Source organism: Myxine glutinosa, chromosome 3, assembly GCF_964187855.1.
Source record: "Myxine glutinosa chromosome 3, kmMyxGlut1.1, whole genome shotgun sequence".
Taxonomy (NCBI): Eukaryota; Metazoa; Chordata; class Myxini; order Myxiniformes; family Myxinidae; genus Myxine; species Myxine glutinosa.
Window position 1 is genome coordinate 123,194,206 of NC_136263.1, and position 17,362 is coordinate 123,211,567.

The 17,362-nt window shown below is 45.1% G+C and overlaps 1 long non-coding RNA gene across 1 annotated transcript in view; it reads left to right on the top strand.

Annotated features, from left to right (window-relative positions):
• Window positions 1–17,362, top strand: part of LOC137423237 (uncharacterized) — a 75,139-nt gene that overhangs the window by 42,554 nt on the left and 15,223 nt on the right. Inside the window, exon 2 of the long non-coding RNA XR_013622746.1 lies at window positions 2,795–2,976. This is a non-coding gene — a long non-coding RNA (uncharacterized LOC137423237). The remainder of the gene's footprint in view (window positions 1–2,794; window positions 2,977–17,362) is intronic.

Sequence of the window (17,362 nt, forward strand, 5' to 3'; positions counted from 1 at the left end):
CGCACGTTGCCTCCGGCCGGCTCAGACGAAACTTGACGAGGAGCAAAAGCTTCTGCTTCCTCTAACACTTTGCTTCACGATCCCACATGCACCGAGAAAATCCTCCTCCACCCCAATCTCTCCGGCACTGTCTGTGCCTCCAACAGGCAGCCCTCAGAGATAATAATCAAAGCCGAGTTTCTCATCAAAACTTGGACCGTACGTGCACGGTCGTTTTCGCCTTTTTCCACGCGCTCTTCTTCCTCCTCCCTCTCCTCTCCTCTTCTTTCTTTCCAAAGGTTCTTTCTCTATTCAATTATGTAGAGCTCCGGTGGGAGGGAGAAGGTCGATAAGGGAGATCTTTGTTTTTCTTTTAACAAAAGAAGAAAAATGAAGTCGAAAGGGACGGAAAAAGGAAAGAGCAAATCTGGTTTCACAGCCGGCCTGGAATTTCACATAAGGTACACCCCAACGATCACAGCTTCTCGTCATTGCAAGCCCAGCCCCACGAGTGTACCATCATTAAACAATCCACCCCACGAGTGTAACAACTGACAATGATCAGGTTCTGGTCTTGCAAACGTAAAATGCCTTTCAATCCTGGCAAACTTGCATTCTCAGTCAGCATTTCAGGAAGAATCATCATAATGAACTCATTTTTCACTGAAACTGAACCTGCCTTTCTATTTCAACAATTATCCACTGTAAGAACTTCAGTCTTTTTAAGCATCAGCTTTTACCTCCTGAGAGGACCATCTAAAAAAGCTGGCTTCCAAATGCAGCCGCAGACAGGGCGTCATCTATCGTGCCAAGTCCTCCCTTGGTGACTGATCTTCACACAGCATACAAGGCCGTTTTGCATTATTCAGTGGAGTACTGGTCTTCTATATAAGCTGGCATCCTAACTAGGCCTACACATCTATTACTTCTGCACAATGTGAAATCCAAAACTCTCAACATCATTAGCGTCTTCCACAAAAAAAGCAGAAGTGCAGTGCCTAGCTGCTATCTTCGCATCATAACCAGGATAGCGGTCTCCTATTTTTTACTACCTCTCCTGAGGATTTGTTCCCTCTACTCATTCATGCCTCCATCCTTCCTCCCCTCCCCTCTCCAGGTACCTCAGGCTGTATGTGTTATTCACGAAAACCCCTCCTCGTGAAACTGAAAATAACAGGTTCACTGCTCATGATCCCCCCAAGCTGAAGGGAAAGGTGTATGCTGCATGTGTGAGAAGTGTTATGATTTATGGGAGCGAGACATGGGTAATGAACGTAGAGCAGCAACGAAGGCTGGAAAGGGTGGAAATGCGAATGGTTCGATGGATGTGCGGAGTATCGTTGAGAGAGAGGAAGACAAATGATGAATTGCGAAAGATGATGGGAATATTGCCTGTGATTGATGCTGTGAAGAGGAACAGGTTGAGATGGTTTAGTCATGTGTTGAGGAAGGATGAAAGTGACTGGTTGAGAAGAGTGATGGAAATTAATGTAGAAGGAAGTAGAGGACGGGGAAGACCGAGAAAGACTTGGTTAAAGATGGCGGAAGAAGAAATGCGGGCAAGGGGGTTAACAAGGAGAGATGCAGAAAATAGGGCAAAATGGAGAAGATTGTCATATGGACCGCAAGGCTAACCCCCGCTCTAGCAGGGAAAATGGCCTTAAAATGCATGTTGTTGTTGTTGTACTCATTCATGCCTCCATCCTTCCTCCCCCCCCCCCCCCCCCCCCCCCCCCTCTCCAGGTACCTCAGGCTGTATGTGTTATTCACGAAAACCCCTCCTCGTGAAACTGAAAATAACAGGTTCACTGCTCACGATTCCCCCAACCGAGTTTGTTGATCCATGTTCAATTACTCCCCATGGCAATTCCTTCATTAGCCCGTCCCCTGCGCAGCAGGAGATGGGGTTTTGTAATCACGTGTGTGTGTGTGTGTCCGTGTGCCAAGGCGTGTTCAGGCCATATTTTTTTTTAACCTTTTGAGCTATTGTAATCAAATTTTCACCAAATCATCGTTATTATGGTAATACGGAGAAGGAAAATTAAGGATTTTGTCAAAAGGTCCTGAAATCTTATTGACCTGAAATTTTAAGAATTTGCATATTGGGTCACTGAATGAGTTCACCAATCAAAAGCTAGAAAAAATATTTTTTTAGATCAAAAGGTCAAAGGTCAAGGTTGTGTAAAATCATCAATTTTAATTTTGTTTTTCTAAACTGTTTTCGTTATATTTTGCATATGGAAGAAGAAGAAGACGTCTGAATACAAACAGATGCTGATGGGCTTTGCATTTTCAGATGCTTTCTAGTTTGTCATTGTGATTATATACCTGAGACAAATTTATGTTATATATGTCCATTTCCCATTTACACAGACAATGTTTGCTTGCAAGACGGCCATTTTTACCATATCATGAAACATTTTCAAAGTTTATCTTACTTGAGTGTCCATCACTAATGTGCAAGTTGCCATGTTGTATTTGTCATGTTGTACGACAAATGGAGGGAGGCCCACAGATTAATTGGCACATCTCAAAAACACCCATCCCCTGCACAAAAACCCCCCAAAAAACCATTGTCATTGGGTTGACACCTACGTGCAGATAACCGTAATTACCTGCTTATGAGCCAAATGGTTTGGCTTATTCCCAATGGTGGATAATATGATAAAAAGGCAGCAAATTCTGCGCTTGAGCAGATGGCCACTCATTACTAGTACAAGAAGGGAGAAACTCTGCCTTCTATAGGAGAATAATGGAGCACAATTTGCGATACAGATGGTGACCATGATTGATTTATTCGGTGATGGCATGGCAGGTGCAGTGAATTATCTGAGAAGATTTGTGAAACTTGCACCTCATCAAAGGCATTTACAGAGGATGGAAATCAATTTTCCCATCAAGGAGAATTGAGATCGCAATGGAAGAGACAAGTGTAAAAATTTGGGCATTCCAGGTGCTTGCATCAAGTGCATGAATTGTCATTGAATTTTGAAGCAGGTATGAATTTCCTTTTCCGAACGTGCAATTTCGAGCGTTTTGACGATTGTTTTTTGCATTCTTCACTTGTGTTTGAACTATACAAGTATGGGTGTTTTTTTTACCAGAAGTATCTGCATTCAAGAATTATTAGACAATGGAAGTTATATGAGCAAATGCAGAATGGAAATTGAGATTCAAGAAGGCAGATTGAAAATGCTAATGCTGGGAATTGACAAAGACGAATCGTTCTGTGTGTAACATATGTTGATATAATTACCTTTTCGTGCCTTTGAGCTCTATCTTATTGGTCTTGCTAACCACGTGTAACATTTTCAATCTTGGCTTCTTTGCAAGTGGCTGTTTTATTGATATTGTTGGGGTTTTGAGAACCCTGCACTTGTAAATTATTGTAAATATACCCCTTTGTAAATAATTCTTTTTGTAAATACCTCCATTCATTGTAAAGGTCAGAGGACGCCCCCTAGTTAGACCACATTGCAACACGTAGCGAACCATAGGCCCTTTTCATAGTTATTTCGTTATTATGTGTTGCAGGTAAGGCTGTGTTTCCAATAGTTGACTACGTTTCATCAATCAAATAAGATATAGGCCCCCTTCAACTTCCCCAATCGTCTCTTTAAAGTGCCAGTAAGGCGGCGTTTGCCGCCGTTGCATTGGCCTGTTTTGTTGGCACCACACCGCCAAAACTCCATTACGCACGAGGCCAAGAAGGGGGGAGGAGTCGCCGGATCACGGGCATGGCACTAACTCGTCATCAAAGGTGGAGTCAGCGAGCCCTTACCAACCAACCAGCGCCGAGGTGAGCCAACCAGTAGGCGTGTCATCAGAGCTGGCGGCTTGATACGGCCGACAGCAATAAAAGGAACTGCGAGGGACTGCTTAGAGAGAGACGCGTAAGGAGGCTGATGACCGAGGAGGAAGAACCAGCGCTGACGACCGGGCTTTCGCCGCTGAACCTGACTCTGAGCGAGGGCGTGCACGCGAGACACCAACGGCGTGCCGCGATCCCCGGACCTCCCTACCCGCCAGCTCTGTGGACCGTCTGCCCCTCTCATCCTTCGTCCAGCCATTCCTGCCTGCAATTCCCATTCGTGTACGTGAGTTTGTTCTGTCTGTATTGTCCTGGGGATAAGTAAGCCTGTTTAAGAATTGCTCTGTCTTCTTCTTCTTCTGTATATTACTTTCTTTCCTTCTCTTCCCTTGGTTTGTTGTAAATAATTAATAAATACCTGTTCCTTCTTATTCTTTGGGTTCTTTCTCGTCCGATCGCTTTCGTGATTTCTTTCAATTGAGTATCTGTGGCGCGATTTTGGCCGAACCGCTTTTAATCGGATTTAGTCCATTGCTAACAGCTCGGATTCCGGATTGCTAAACCGCTCGGCAAACTCCATCTTGTCCGGGATTCGAGCGGGGCCATCCACCTGCTTTGTGGAGGGATTTGCGGAGGTGTCCGGGAATCCCTTGACCAATCACCTTGGCCAATCCCATCCCACAAAGGTGCGGGGTAGTTCCAGGAACGGAGACGGCCAGCTTAACAAGACAAGGGGATTAACCCCCCCTTGCTAACGGGAGTGCCGTGCTCCGGTTCCGTAACAATATTTATAACTCTAACACCCTTGATGACCCTCATGACCTTCATGACCCTATAGATACCTTAGACCCGTTAGACCTTTTATAACCCTTAGACACCTAAGACCCTTTCGACCCCTTTTACCTTTAAGATCCTTTTTACACTTTAGATCCCTTCACCCTTTAGACCCATTATACCCTTTAGACCCCTTTTAGACCCCTATACCATCAGGACACTACAGACCCTTTATACATTTACACCCCTGAAGTTCCTTGACTTCCTTTGGACCTTAACACCATTTAGACCCCTTACACATTTCAGACCCTTTAGACATGTGTTGACATTTTAGACCCCTTTAGACATTTACATACATGCAAGATTAGACCCTTTCCACCCCTTGGAGCCTTAGACCCTAACTACTACTGGAACGTATCCTTTAGACCTTTAGACAATCTATAATGTTTTAGACGCACATCACACAAACATCTATGGTCTTCCTGCGAAGCACAAACGATACTTTTTATGGTCTTGAAGTGTCTTGGAGTTCTAAAGGGTCTCAGGAGTTTTAAAGGGTCTTCGGAGTTTTACGGTTTTTAGGTGTATTAAATGGTCTTAGTGGTCCTAGGGTTATTGTCTAAGTCTATAATGTTTCTTAATGAGTCTTAGGATTGATTATTATGGTTATAAATGGGTCTTAGGGACATTTTGAGTCTTAAGGGTCAGGGTCTAAGTGGTCATAAAGGGTCTAAAAGGTGTTGGGGATCTGGAGGGTTTAGGGATCTTTGGGGTCTAAAGGGTATTTGTATTTGGGATCTAAATGGTATGAAGGGTCTTCGGGTTCTAAAGGTTCAGAGGGGTCTTCGGAATCTTAACGAGTCTAAATGGTCTTATGGGTAAATGGCGGTGGAGGGTAAACTCTGTGGTTAGTTGAATATAGTTTACTCTGTTTGTGTTGTATCAGGATTAATTAAACCTAGTCGAACATGCTTTATTGTATAAACAAGTGAATAAATGGTGATGGGAAAAGAAGAGAGGAATCAGGTGTGTGTATATATTGTCTCATTGGTTTGTCCGCACCCCAGTACCTGGCACACTAAAGGAAATTAATGATAGAACCAGCATATTGATTTTGCAATCAAATCAGTCAGATGTGGCTCTTCCTTTCACAGAGAGATTACTCTCACTGTTGGAAATGCCAACAAGCAGTCAGAATGGGTGAGAAAGTTGAAAACACTTTCTCCAATGTTTGTCTTTCTCTAGTTCTGTACTGAGATTTATGTTCAACAAATTTCATTTGTGATGGATGTTGATCAGGATATATGCCGAGTCCACAGGGAGGACTGATATTGAACTGAAGAGCAAACAAAGGTTTTATAAAGAGCAAGCAGTTGGTGTGAGTTGAGGAAGTTATTTTGATGATATAAGACATTCAAGAGGCATTCAGCATCTATATTATAATAGACCTAGGTGATTCTGTTGGACGTCTGTCCGGTGGTGTGGCTTAGTCGGTTTGCAGAGTAGCTCCACCCATAGCTCCACCCATTCTTGGAGAGGCTTCATGTAAACAAATATCCACCATTTTATTACCTCGAATGGCTTTGAGGCCTGTTTAGTTAGGCCCATGCTGTCTTTCTCTCTCACACAGGTTTATTTCAATTCTAATTCGATATATCATTTCATTTTTAACAGTCGCTAACATAGTGTCTATATTATAATAGGCTACGGTGATTCTGTTGGACGTCTGTCCGGGGGTGTGGCTTACTCCGTTGAGAGAGTAGCTCCACCCCATAGCTCCACCCATTCTGGGAGAGGCTTCATAAAAACAAATATCCACCATTTTATTAACTCGCATAGCTTTGAGGCCTGTTTTGTAGGCCCGTGGTGTCTTGCTCTCTCTCCCAGTTTTATTTGAAATCAAATTCGATATATCATTTCATTTTTCATAGTCGCTAACATAGTGTGAGACTCGGTTGAAAAAAAACGGGAAGAAAATCCGATGAAAGTTGCCGTTTGTGGAACAAAATGAATTCTCAAAGGCCTGTAACTTCAAGGCCATTGAGTCTCTCTCACGCCTTTATCTCCAATCTAACTCACCATATGATTTCATTTTTATCGATGGTTTTGGACTCGGTGTCAACAATAATTGAGAACATTCCACACACGCGGGAAAATGCAGAGATATATTTTTTAAAAATCGCTTCATGATGTATCGTACACCGCCCAACATGACACCGACGGCAACGTGTCAACATATATTAAAAATTCGCTTTTTGTTTTCCGTTAAGATATATTACTTTTTCGTTTGATGACAGTCGTCACAAAAACGTCAACAATGATGCTGACATATATTTCTTCATTTTTATTTCATTCATCATTATTATCCGGAAGTAAAATGTTTCAGGAAATTACCGAGAGATATTTGTTCGTTTTTTTTTATTAGTTATGTGCGCATACACTTTCATTAGGTTTATTTGAAATCTCCAATTTTCCACAATATAATTTACTTGCCATTTATCATTTGATGATTACGAGACACTTCCTCTTGAGGATCGTGACAATTCATGCGCTGCGTGGAAACTTCTATTTCCAAAATGAATGAGACGATCGATGAAGAACGCAGACTTGAACAGGATACAGCAAGAAAACGAATGAGACGGGCGAACAAGTCCATCGACGAACGTCAATGCAAACTTGAACATGATGGAGCAAGAAAAAGAACGAGACGGGAGAAAACGAGAGAAATGAGACGGGGAAAAGCCGATTGGAGAGGCGATTGTGGAGCGATTGGAGAGGCGAGTGAGGAGCGATTGGAGAGGAGAGTGAGGAGTGATTGGAGGGGAGTGTGAGGCACGATTGGAGAGGAGTGTGAGGCACGATTGGAGAGGAGTGTGAGGCACGATTGGAGAGGAGTGTGAGGCGCTATTGGAGAGGAGTGAGGTGCTATTGGAGAGGAGTGAGGAACGATTGGAGAGGAGTGTGAGGCGCGATTGGAGAGGAGTGTGAGGTGCGATTGGAGAGGAGTGTGAGGCGCGATTGGAGAGGAGTGTGAGGAGGTATTGGAGAGTAGTGTGAGGAGGTATTGGAGAGGAGTGTGATGAGGTATTGGAGAGGAGTGTGAGGAGGTATTGGAGAGGGGTGTGAGGAGGTATTGGAGAGGAGTGTGATGAGGTATTGGAGAGGAGTGTGAGGAGGTATTGGAGAGGGGTGTGAGGAGGTATTGGAGAGGAGTGTGAGGAGGTATTGGAGAGGAGTGTGAGGAGGTATTGGAGAGGAGCGAGGGGTTGGAGAGGAGCGAGGGGTTGGAGAGGAGCGAGGGTTTGGAGAGGAGCGAGGGGTTGGAAAGGAGCGAGGTGTTGGAAAGGAGCGAGGGGTTGGAGAGGAGCGAGGGGTTGGAGAGGAGTGAGGGGTTGGAGAGGAACGAGGGGTTGGAGAGGAACGAGGGGTTGGAGAGGAGCGAGGGGTTGGAGAGGAGCGAGGGGTTGGAGAGGAGCGAGGGGTTGCAGAGGAGCGAGGGGTTGGAGAGGAGCGAGGGGTTGGAGAGGAGCGAGGGGTTGGAGAGGAGCGAGGGGTTGGAGAGGAGCGAGGGGTTGGAGAGGAGCGAGGGGTTGGAGAGGAGCGAGGGGTTGGAGAGGAGCGAGGGGTTGGAGAGTGAGGAGCGATTGGAGAGGCGAGTGAGGGCGATTGGAGAGGAGAGTGTGACGGGCGATTGGAGAGGAGAGTGTGACGGGCGATTGGAGGAGAGTGTGACGGGCGATTGGAGAGGAGAGTGTGACGGGCGATTGGAGAGGAGAGTGTGACGGGCGATTGGAGAGGAGAGTGTGACGGGCGATTGGAGGAGAGCGTGGCGGGCGATTGGAGGAGAGTGTGACGGGCGATTGGAGGAGAGTGTGACGGGCGATTGGAGAAGAGTGTACGGGATTGGAGAGGTGTGAGGAGGTATTGGAGAGGAGTGTGAGGAGTTATTGGAGAGGAGAGGAATGTGAGGGATTGGAGAGGCAACTGAGGTGCGATTGGAGGGGAGTGTGAGGCGTGATTGGAGAGGAGTGTGAGGCACAATTGGAGAGGAGAGCGAGTGGCGATTGGAGAGGAGTGTGAGGCATTGGAAAGGAGTGTGAGGAGGGATTGGAGAGGAGTGTGAGGAGGGATTGGAGAGGAGTGTGAGGGTTGGAGAGGAGCGGGGGGCTTGGAGAGGCGCGAGGGGTTGGAGAGGCTCGAGGGGTTGGAGAGGAGCGAGGGGTTGGAGAGGAGCGTGGGGTTGGAGAGTGGGGGCCGATTGGAGAGGAGAGTGAGGAGCGATTGGAGAGGAGAGTGAGGAGCGATTGGAGAGGAGAGTGAGGAGCGATTGGAGAGGCAAGTGAGGCGCGATTGGAGAGGAGTGAGGCGCGATTGGAGAGGAGAGGAGTGTGAGGGATTTGGAGAGGAGAGGAGTGTGAGGGATTGGAGAGGAGTGTGAGGAGGGAATGGAGAGGAATGTGAGGAGGTATTGGAGAGGAGTGTGAGGGTTGGAGAGGAGCGGGGGGCTTGGAGAGTGGGGACCGATTGGAGAGGAGTGTGAGGAGCGATTGGAGAGGCAAGTGAGGCGAGATTGGAGAAGAGTGTGAGGGATTGGAGAGGAGAGGAGTGTGAGGGATTGGAGAGGAGTGTGAGGGATTGGAGAGGAGAGGAGTGTGAGGGAGAGGAGAGGAGTGTGAGGGATTGGAGAGGAGAGGAGTGTGAGGGATTGGAGAGGAGAGGAGTGTGAGGGATTGGAGAGGAGTGTGAGGGATTGGAGAGGAGTGTGAGGGATTGGAGAGGAGAGGAGTGTGAGTGATTGGAGAGGAGAGGAGTGTGAGTGATTGGAGAGGAGAGGAGTGTGAGGGATTGGAGAGGAGTGTGAGGAGGTATTGGAGAGGAGTGTGAGGAGGTATTGGAGAGGCGTGTGAGGAGGTATTGGAGAGGCGTGTGAGGAGGTATTGGAGAGGCGTGTGAGGAGGTATTGGAGAGGCGTGTGAGGAGGTATTGGAGAGGCGTGTGAGGAGGTATTGGAGAGGAGTGTGAGGAGGTATTGGAGAGGAGTGTGAGGAGGTATTGGAGAGGAGTGTGAGGAGGTATTGGAGAGGAGTGTGAGGAGGAGTGGGGTTGGGGAGGAGTGTGAGGAGGAGTGGGATTGGAGATTTGTGAGGGTGGAGAGAGAGGAGAGTGCGAGGTGGAGAGAGGAGAGTGTCAGGTGGAGAGAGGAGAGTGTCAGGTGGAGAGGAGTGAGGGGTCACATATTATGTGAAATAAATAAATTGTGTTCATTACACCATTTCTGGATCTGATGAATTGCCAGTAACCATTTTGTAAAAATGAATGTGCAGCATCTAACTCAATATGTCGAAATGTCACACACGTCCATGCCCATGGGATTCCCACGGGTGACCCCACTAGTCTTACTATAATTCACCAAATGTCCGTCTGTCTGTCTGTCTGTTCGAAGGTACCGTAAAAACTGCTGAACCGATCGCAAATATATTTTGGGTGGATAATCCTGGGATCTCCAGGAGTAAAATAGGCTATTTAGTTTTCCCAATTTCAGCTTCAGTCTCCAGCATTCTCAGGTTTGGACTCCTGCATAACATTCGTGTTCGCATGACGTTCATTGTTCTCATTGTGACGACGCACAAACGGCTGCACCCGGGAAAGCAACATGTCCATCGATCGCTAACAGATCGCTGTCTCTATCGATCTTGCCAAGGCCATAACAGCTGTCGGCTCAAAATCCTTTTAACTGTTGATTTGGTACAGTTACACGTATCGGGAATTTGGTACACGTATCGGGAGTACATACGACATAACGATTGTGAACACGATTATCGATCACGATTCACGATCACGATCATGACGATCATAGTGTATCGATCACGATTTGAAACATGATGGTGAAGGAACTGCGCTCCAACGCGAGTCGAAAGAATTGACGCGACCAAAGACGGAATTCGTCCGAGTTGCTTTATTGAAACAAAACAGCTCAGGTATTCTGACAAGCCCGTTTATCGGGCAGCAATATATATACACATTTATGTCGGGAAGTTTGCCCGGCAAAAGCTATACCGGGCATGCCCGGGTGTCAAGGGCGAGCCTTGGAAAGGCGAGTCTGGACCTGCCCGGGCGTGTTTGGCTGCGGCCTGGCAAGTCGAGGCTGGGCGTGCCCGGGCGCTCTGGACGAGCATTGGAAAGGCGAGAGCGGGCATGCCCGGATGCTCTGGGCGAGCCCTGGAAAGGCGATAGCGGGCATGCCCGGACGCTCTGGGCGAGCCCTGAAAAGGCGATAGCGGGCATGCCCGGACGCTCTGGGCGAGCCCTGGAAAGGCGAGAGCGGGCATGCCCGGGAAAGACGAGACCGGGCGTGCCCGGGAGGTTCGGGCGTGCCCGGGAGAGGCGCGTCTGGCCATGTTCTGGCCGGTGCAAGGCGATTGTGTGCATCCAGCGGTAACCGCTACAATGGAATAATATTTACCGATATGAACAGTGATGTGGCTTTTATTGAAATTCTAAAGATACTGTTTAGATTTTGATGATTTGCATGTGATATGATTCAACGGATGTTTGTATGAATCGTTTAAAAAAAAAAAAACCCTTCAATTTCTGATATTTTGCCATCGCCGTATGCAGATTCGCCACGATCCCACGATCGATGATTCTATACGTGAACGTACCCGTTTGTTTGCGAACGGGTACGTTTTTCATTGAAGTCCTTCACGAACTTGCTGTCCATGTCTGACGTGCGACTGAAGGTGCTACAGGAATGTGGAATTTATTGGTTTCATGCTTTAGCATTCGCTGTATCTGCATTGCCTGTTTGCTTCTGGCCTAACCACCCGTGCGTAGCACGGGTATCTCTCCAGTGATATCTAGTTTGATAAGCAAAATTGTACAGTCATATCAGTATCTTATGGGCAACAGAATGGCTGTTTAAAAAATATATTAAAATAAATATACAAATATATAAAATAAATATAACAAGTAAAGATACATTCAAAGTACACCTCCCCGATGCCAAATAATTAAATATCCTTCAGTGAGGCATTGCAGGGGTGTCTCCGGCGCCCGGCAAAACCGCAGTGCAGCTCATAGAGACTGTATTGGGAGGGAGAGGTGTTCAATAATTAATTGCATAATTAAAATCAAGAAAAGATTATCATAAAATATATTCTTAATCAATCGGCTAATAACATAACTAAACCACAAGTGCTTCATACGGAGATGTATCTTTTAGAAATTTAATTAAATAGGTGTTTAATAATAAAAAATGAAATAAATAATTGATTAAATAAATAAAAATTAAATAACTCTTGAACTTGAGGTACCTCTCCATGACTGGGTCAGCATCTTCCAACTTGTCAAAGCACCCGCATGTCATGCAGCAACTCGCCCAGGAGCTGGACTGTGAGGTGAGACCTCGGCACCTCTTCCTCACACTGCCTGCCTCCTCCTCCTCGGAAACCATTATAAATGGCCTCCAACTCCTTTTCGGTGAGGTTGTCGCCATGTGAGGCAATGAGATCCTCCAACTCCTCAGGCTGCATGTCATCAAAGCCTTCCCCTCCAAACTGCCGTGCCAACCCGACAATCACAGGCCTCTCCTCTGTGTTATCGGGAAAGCCAGTAAAGTTTCTGACTGCCTGTGGCCACAGGTTCTGCCAGCATGCGTTAATGGTGGAGGCTCTCACCTCATCCAGGGACTCCTTGATGGCACTGATTAAGTGGGCAATGTTAAAATCCTTCCAACACTGCCCAACGGTGAGCCCTGGGTCGGACTCCATCGCATCCAAAATGCGACGAAAGGTGCGACGGGTGTAAAATGTTTTCAATGTTGAAATTGCACCATGGTCGAGTTGCTGGATGAGGTAGGTGTTGTTGGGCGGCAGTAAGATCACCTCAACGTTTGAGTGAGCCACCTCCAGGTTCGCGAGGTGGCCAGGAGCGTTGTCCAGAAGCAGGAGAACCTTGAACCCAAGGTTTTTTTTCCCGCCATGTACCTCTCCACCTGAGCGACGAAACAATTATGGAACCAGTCCAGGAAGATTGCTGCTGTCACCCAGTATTTCCTGTTGGCCCTCCAAAACACAGGCAGAGTTTGCTTGTTCTTGCCCTTGAGAGCACGTGGGTTCAGGGAACGGTACAACATCATGGGCTTCAACATGAAGTCCCCTTTTGCATTTGCACAGAGGAGAAGAGATACCGAGTCCTTGGCAGCCTTGAATCCCGATGTTGTCTCCTCGCACTTTGAGATGAAAGTTCTCATGGGCATCTTTTCCAGAAGAGGCTAGTCTCGTCAGCATTGAACACCTACTCTGGGGGGGTATCCCTTCTTTTCGATCAGTCTCGCAAGTTGAGCAAGGAACGCTCTTGCTGCCTCGTGGTCTGTGGAGGCACGCTCCCCTGAGAGCTTCACATTTTTCTGCAGTACCGCTCCTTGAAATGATGGAACCATCCCCTGCTTGCAGTGAATGAAGTTATGCTGCTTGTACCAATGTACCATCATCGCTCAGCGCATTACTCATGCTGGCACCAACCACACCAGCGCCAGACAACAATAACAACACAACAACTGACATTTTAAGGCCATTTTCCCTGCTAGAGTGGGGGTTGGCCTTGCAGGCCCCATGACAATCTTCTCCATTTACCCTATTTTCTGCATCTCCCCTTGTTGACCCCCTTGCCCGCATTTCTTCTTCCACCACATTTAGCCAAGTCTTTCTCGGTCTTCCCCATCCTCTACTTCCTTCTGCATTCATTTCCATCACTCTTCTCAACCAGTCACTTTCATCCTTCCTCAACACAAGACCAAAACATCTCAACCTGTTTCTCTTAACAGCATCCATCACAGGCTCTATTCCCATCATTTTTCGCAATTCATCATTTGTTTTCCTTTCTCTCAACGATACTCCACACATCCACCGAACCATTTGCATTTCCACCCTTTCCAGCCTTTGTTGCTGCTCTACGTTCATTACCCATGTCTCGCTCCCATAAATCACAACACTTCTCACACATACAGCATACACCTTTCCCTTCAGATTCAACGACACTCCCCTCCTCGTCAGCACGCCACTCAGTTCCCGAAACTTCTTCCATGCACATCTCACTCAAGCAACCAATGCAACCAATGCCAATGCAGCCAATGTCTCCTAGGTAGCAAAACGTTTTCACACCTTCCAGCTTTACGCTGTCTCCAAGATCCAACTCAACATTTCCTCCATCTGCAGCTCCCTCTGTGCACACCTTACACTTGAATGTAGCTGCCACACTGGTTAATGACCCTCTCAGACCACTACATTTTTGATAAACCCACTCAGCGCACATTGTACATTGAATGGCGTTCACTCCGACACCCTTCCTGCACACAGCACATGGCCACTTCCCAGTTCTTTCCACCTCACCACATGCTTTACCACTTGATTATCATATTAGTGCCAGACAGATTGTCATAATTTCGTTTGGCCTTTTCGTGAATGAGAGGTCCACTCAGAGGCATATTTTTCTGCATGTTGTCCTCGATCCTTATGCTGAGAGCCTTCTCCATCCTTTCTATGTGGACATCGTGGACATGTCCCACCTTCCTACTCGATACAGCGCTCGCTGAAATACTCTCACGAATCACCTTCTCGTTCTTCCGTATGTAGCGAACAGTGGATTCGTTGACGCCATGATGCCTGCTCACAGAGGCTGCTCTCTCTCTCCTCTCGAAAGCCGGTTGTGCAGCTCCACTTTCTGGCTCAGGCACATCACTTTCTTCTGCCTCTTGGTAGTCGACGTATCTCCAGCACTGGTCTTGTGCTTGGGAGCCTTGATTGAACGATGAGCAGAGCGAGAGTCAAAAACGCAGGTCAAAGCAACGGGACGAGAACAATGATCGAGATCCAGGACATAGTCCGTTTATGTAGGAATGCGAGTATTGTGGGTAGCTGCGGGAGGGGTGAATACCCTGGACATTTTTTGTGGGGAATGTTATCGAATGATGCCGTATTGAGCCTATCTGATAATTTCAATAATCTTGTTATAATAGAGGAAACGTATATGGTTATGTCGTTATGTATGTTTTTTAAATATATATATTTATATATATATAAAATTATATATATATATTAAAATTTTATATATTTATATAAATATTAAAATATAATAAATATATATAAATTAAATATATATTAAAATAAACATAATAAATATAAATTCATAAAATTTGTATGTCTGTTTAAAAATATGAGTTTCAGGTTAAAATTGGAATAGAAGAAGAACACAGTAACTAAAATGGTTGTGAGAATCTGGTTTAGGGTCCACAGGGAGTGAAACATACAGTATAATGGTTTCAAATGCAATGTTTTCATTGAAGGGACATTTAATCAGATGCCAAGCTACGGTGCATTTACTTTTATGGTTGTTACATATCCCAAGGTATATAACACAAGGTGAGACATTCATTGCACTATTTTGGCTAAATATCCGTGGTAATAAATGTTCCAGTAATGTATATCATGTTAAAAGTGTGTTTATAATTATGTTAAGATAGATTACAATCTTATGTATCGAGCATAATAATCGTTAAATATTGGAAATTAATGTTTTAATTGAGCTATGTTGGGGCTTTAAGAGCAGGAAGCGTACTAACAAAGCAAGTTGATCATCAATATGTTCGACTTTTGTGGAGAAATTGCAATTGGGCCAGAATTTTGGATCAAAGGTCTCCTTTGTTAACAATACATGCATGTTAGGGGCCTTGCAAATTTTTACCCTTCTGTCTGCCAATCTTTATCCTCATGCCCTCTTGCCCCTGGACCCAATCTCTGCCTGTTCACGTCACACTATCTACCAGAACCAACAGTTCATTACTTTCCCTGTGTCAAAGCTTAATTATAGCCTCCCTCATTCTCATTCTCCTTTTCTCTTGTCTGTGGAATAATGTTCGAAACTTTCTTGTCTTGTGCTCTTCCCTCCAGTCCTGCAAGACTGCACTCTATTGCCACTTAATGTCAATCCTAGTTTCTGAATTGATGCCCTGTCTTCGTCTTTGCTGCCACTCCACTTGTCATGCTGTGGATCATCCACATGTTGTTATCTTGCCCCACTGTCAGTGTAGGACCCTTAGCCCTCTGTCATTCAGCTTTTGAATGAATCTCGACATTTGACTATAAAAAGTCGAAAATACCACGTAAGTATTGTATGCATTTAAAATTTTGCTTGGTGTTGTAAAGTGAAATGTTTTCTTTTTTCATTTATAATGATGATAATTATGAAGGGTTGAAAAACTTGAAAGACTATGGTAACCATGACACAAGTGATAAGACGAAGGCAATGGCAGATTATAATGGGGGCAAAAGCGGCATTCGCTCCCGGCCCCACATCTTGACCGACCCAAAATAATTGAATGAATAAAATCTTTTTATGCAGTTTCTCTTTTTACAAATAAAAATATCTGTCTGGACATGGTCCAAACTTGGTCATCTACTAAAATAGCATGGTATGAGGGAGCGAGCAAGGAAGACTGTGGAGTGGTGCAATTGAGTGATGTGTGAGCGGGGAGGTCATCCCAGTGAGTGAACGGTGTAAGAATGGCCGTGAGTTGTTCCGAGTGAGTGAACAGCATAAGGAGGGTCATACGTTCCGTGTTTATATGTGTGCGAGTAATCAATAAATGAGGAAAAAAAACAACTTATTTTATTAATATAAATCCTTGAACTCTAAATCGAAATAAGCCAGAGCGAGAGATAAGAGATTCTTTACTCAACCTCAGACAACCTGTGCTCCGGGGGTGGCACTCATGTTGAGACGGGCCTGAAAATATTCTTTGCCCTAGGCCCTGGCAAGGCTTAATCTGGCACTGGAGGAAAGTATTACTTTTGTAAAATAGTAAAACCTTTAACCCTTATGAATGTAACCCTTCATTAATGTGGAATTAATTCTCATTCTTCCAAATTTCCAAACACACACCATATTAAAATCACCTTGATTGTTTTGTGAGCTGCTTAATGTAGTGAGCAATTCTAAATGACAAACATTTAATACACAGATCACTGTACAAATACAATTGGACAATTTATTTCTCAGAAGCCAACTCTTCTGTTTTTGGACGTTTTTTTGATCCAATATGGCTCCCAGACCACGTGAGCGATGGCATCATAAATTTATATTCTCTAATATAAGTGTTGCATAGATCATGCTCAATAAATTTAAAACTGATCAGACTCAGCATTGTCTCTGTCGAATTGCGACGTCATAATTACGGCACCAATGACGTCATCGTTAACAACATCTATTCCTCATGCAGAGTTTTTTTTTTTACAATGAGCCATGTTTAAATTTTTTCCATTGAGCGCTTTTGGAGATATAGAGGTGCAACGTTTTTCAGTTTTTCCAAGATTGGGCCAGTACAACGTGACCTATGATGTCATAATTATCATTAAAATATCGTACAGGAGGAGGCGCTCCTATGGTGAAAATTTCATGTCCATCAGACCAACAGTTGCAGAGAAAAAAAAATTCATACTGATCAGATGAAGTGTTATACTTGTCGAATTATGATGTCATAATGAAGGCACCGATTACATCATTAACATATCTTATTCCCCATGGGGAGTACTTGATAATAAGGCATGTTTCAAATTTATCAATGAAGTGGTTTCAGAGATATCGAGGTGCTAATTTTTTCCAAGATGGCGCCTGTACCACGTGACCTATGACGTCATAATTATCATTAAAATATTATACATGAGGACGTGCTCCTATGGTGAAAAATTGGTGTCAACCAGACCAAGAATTGCAGAGAAAAAAATATTCATACTGATTGAATCA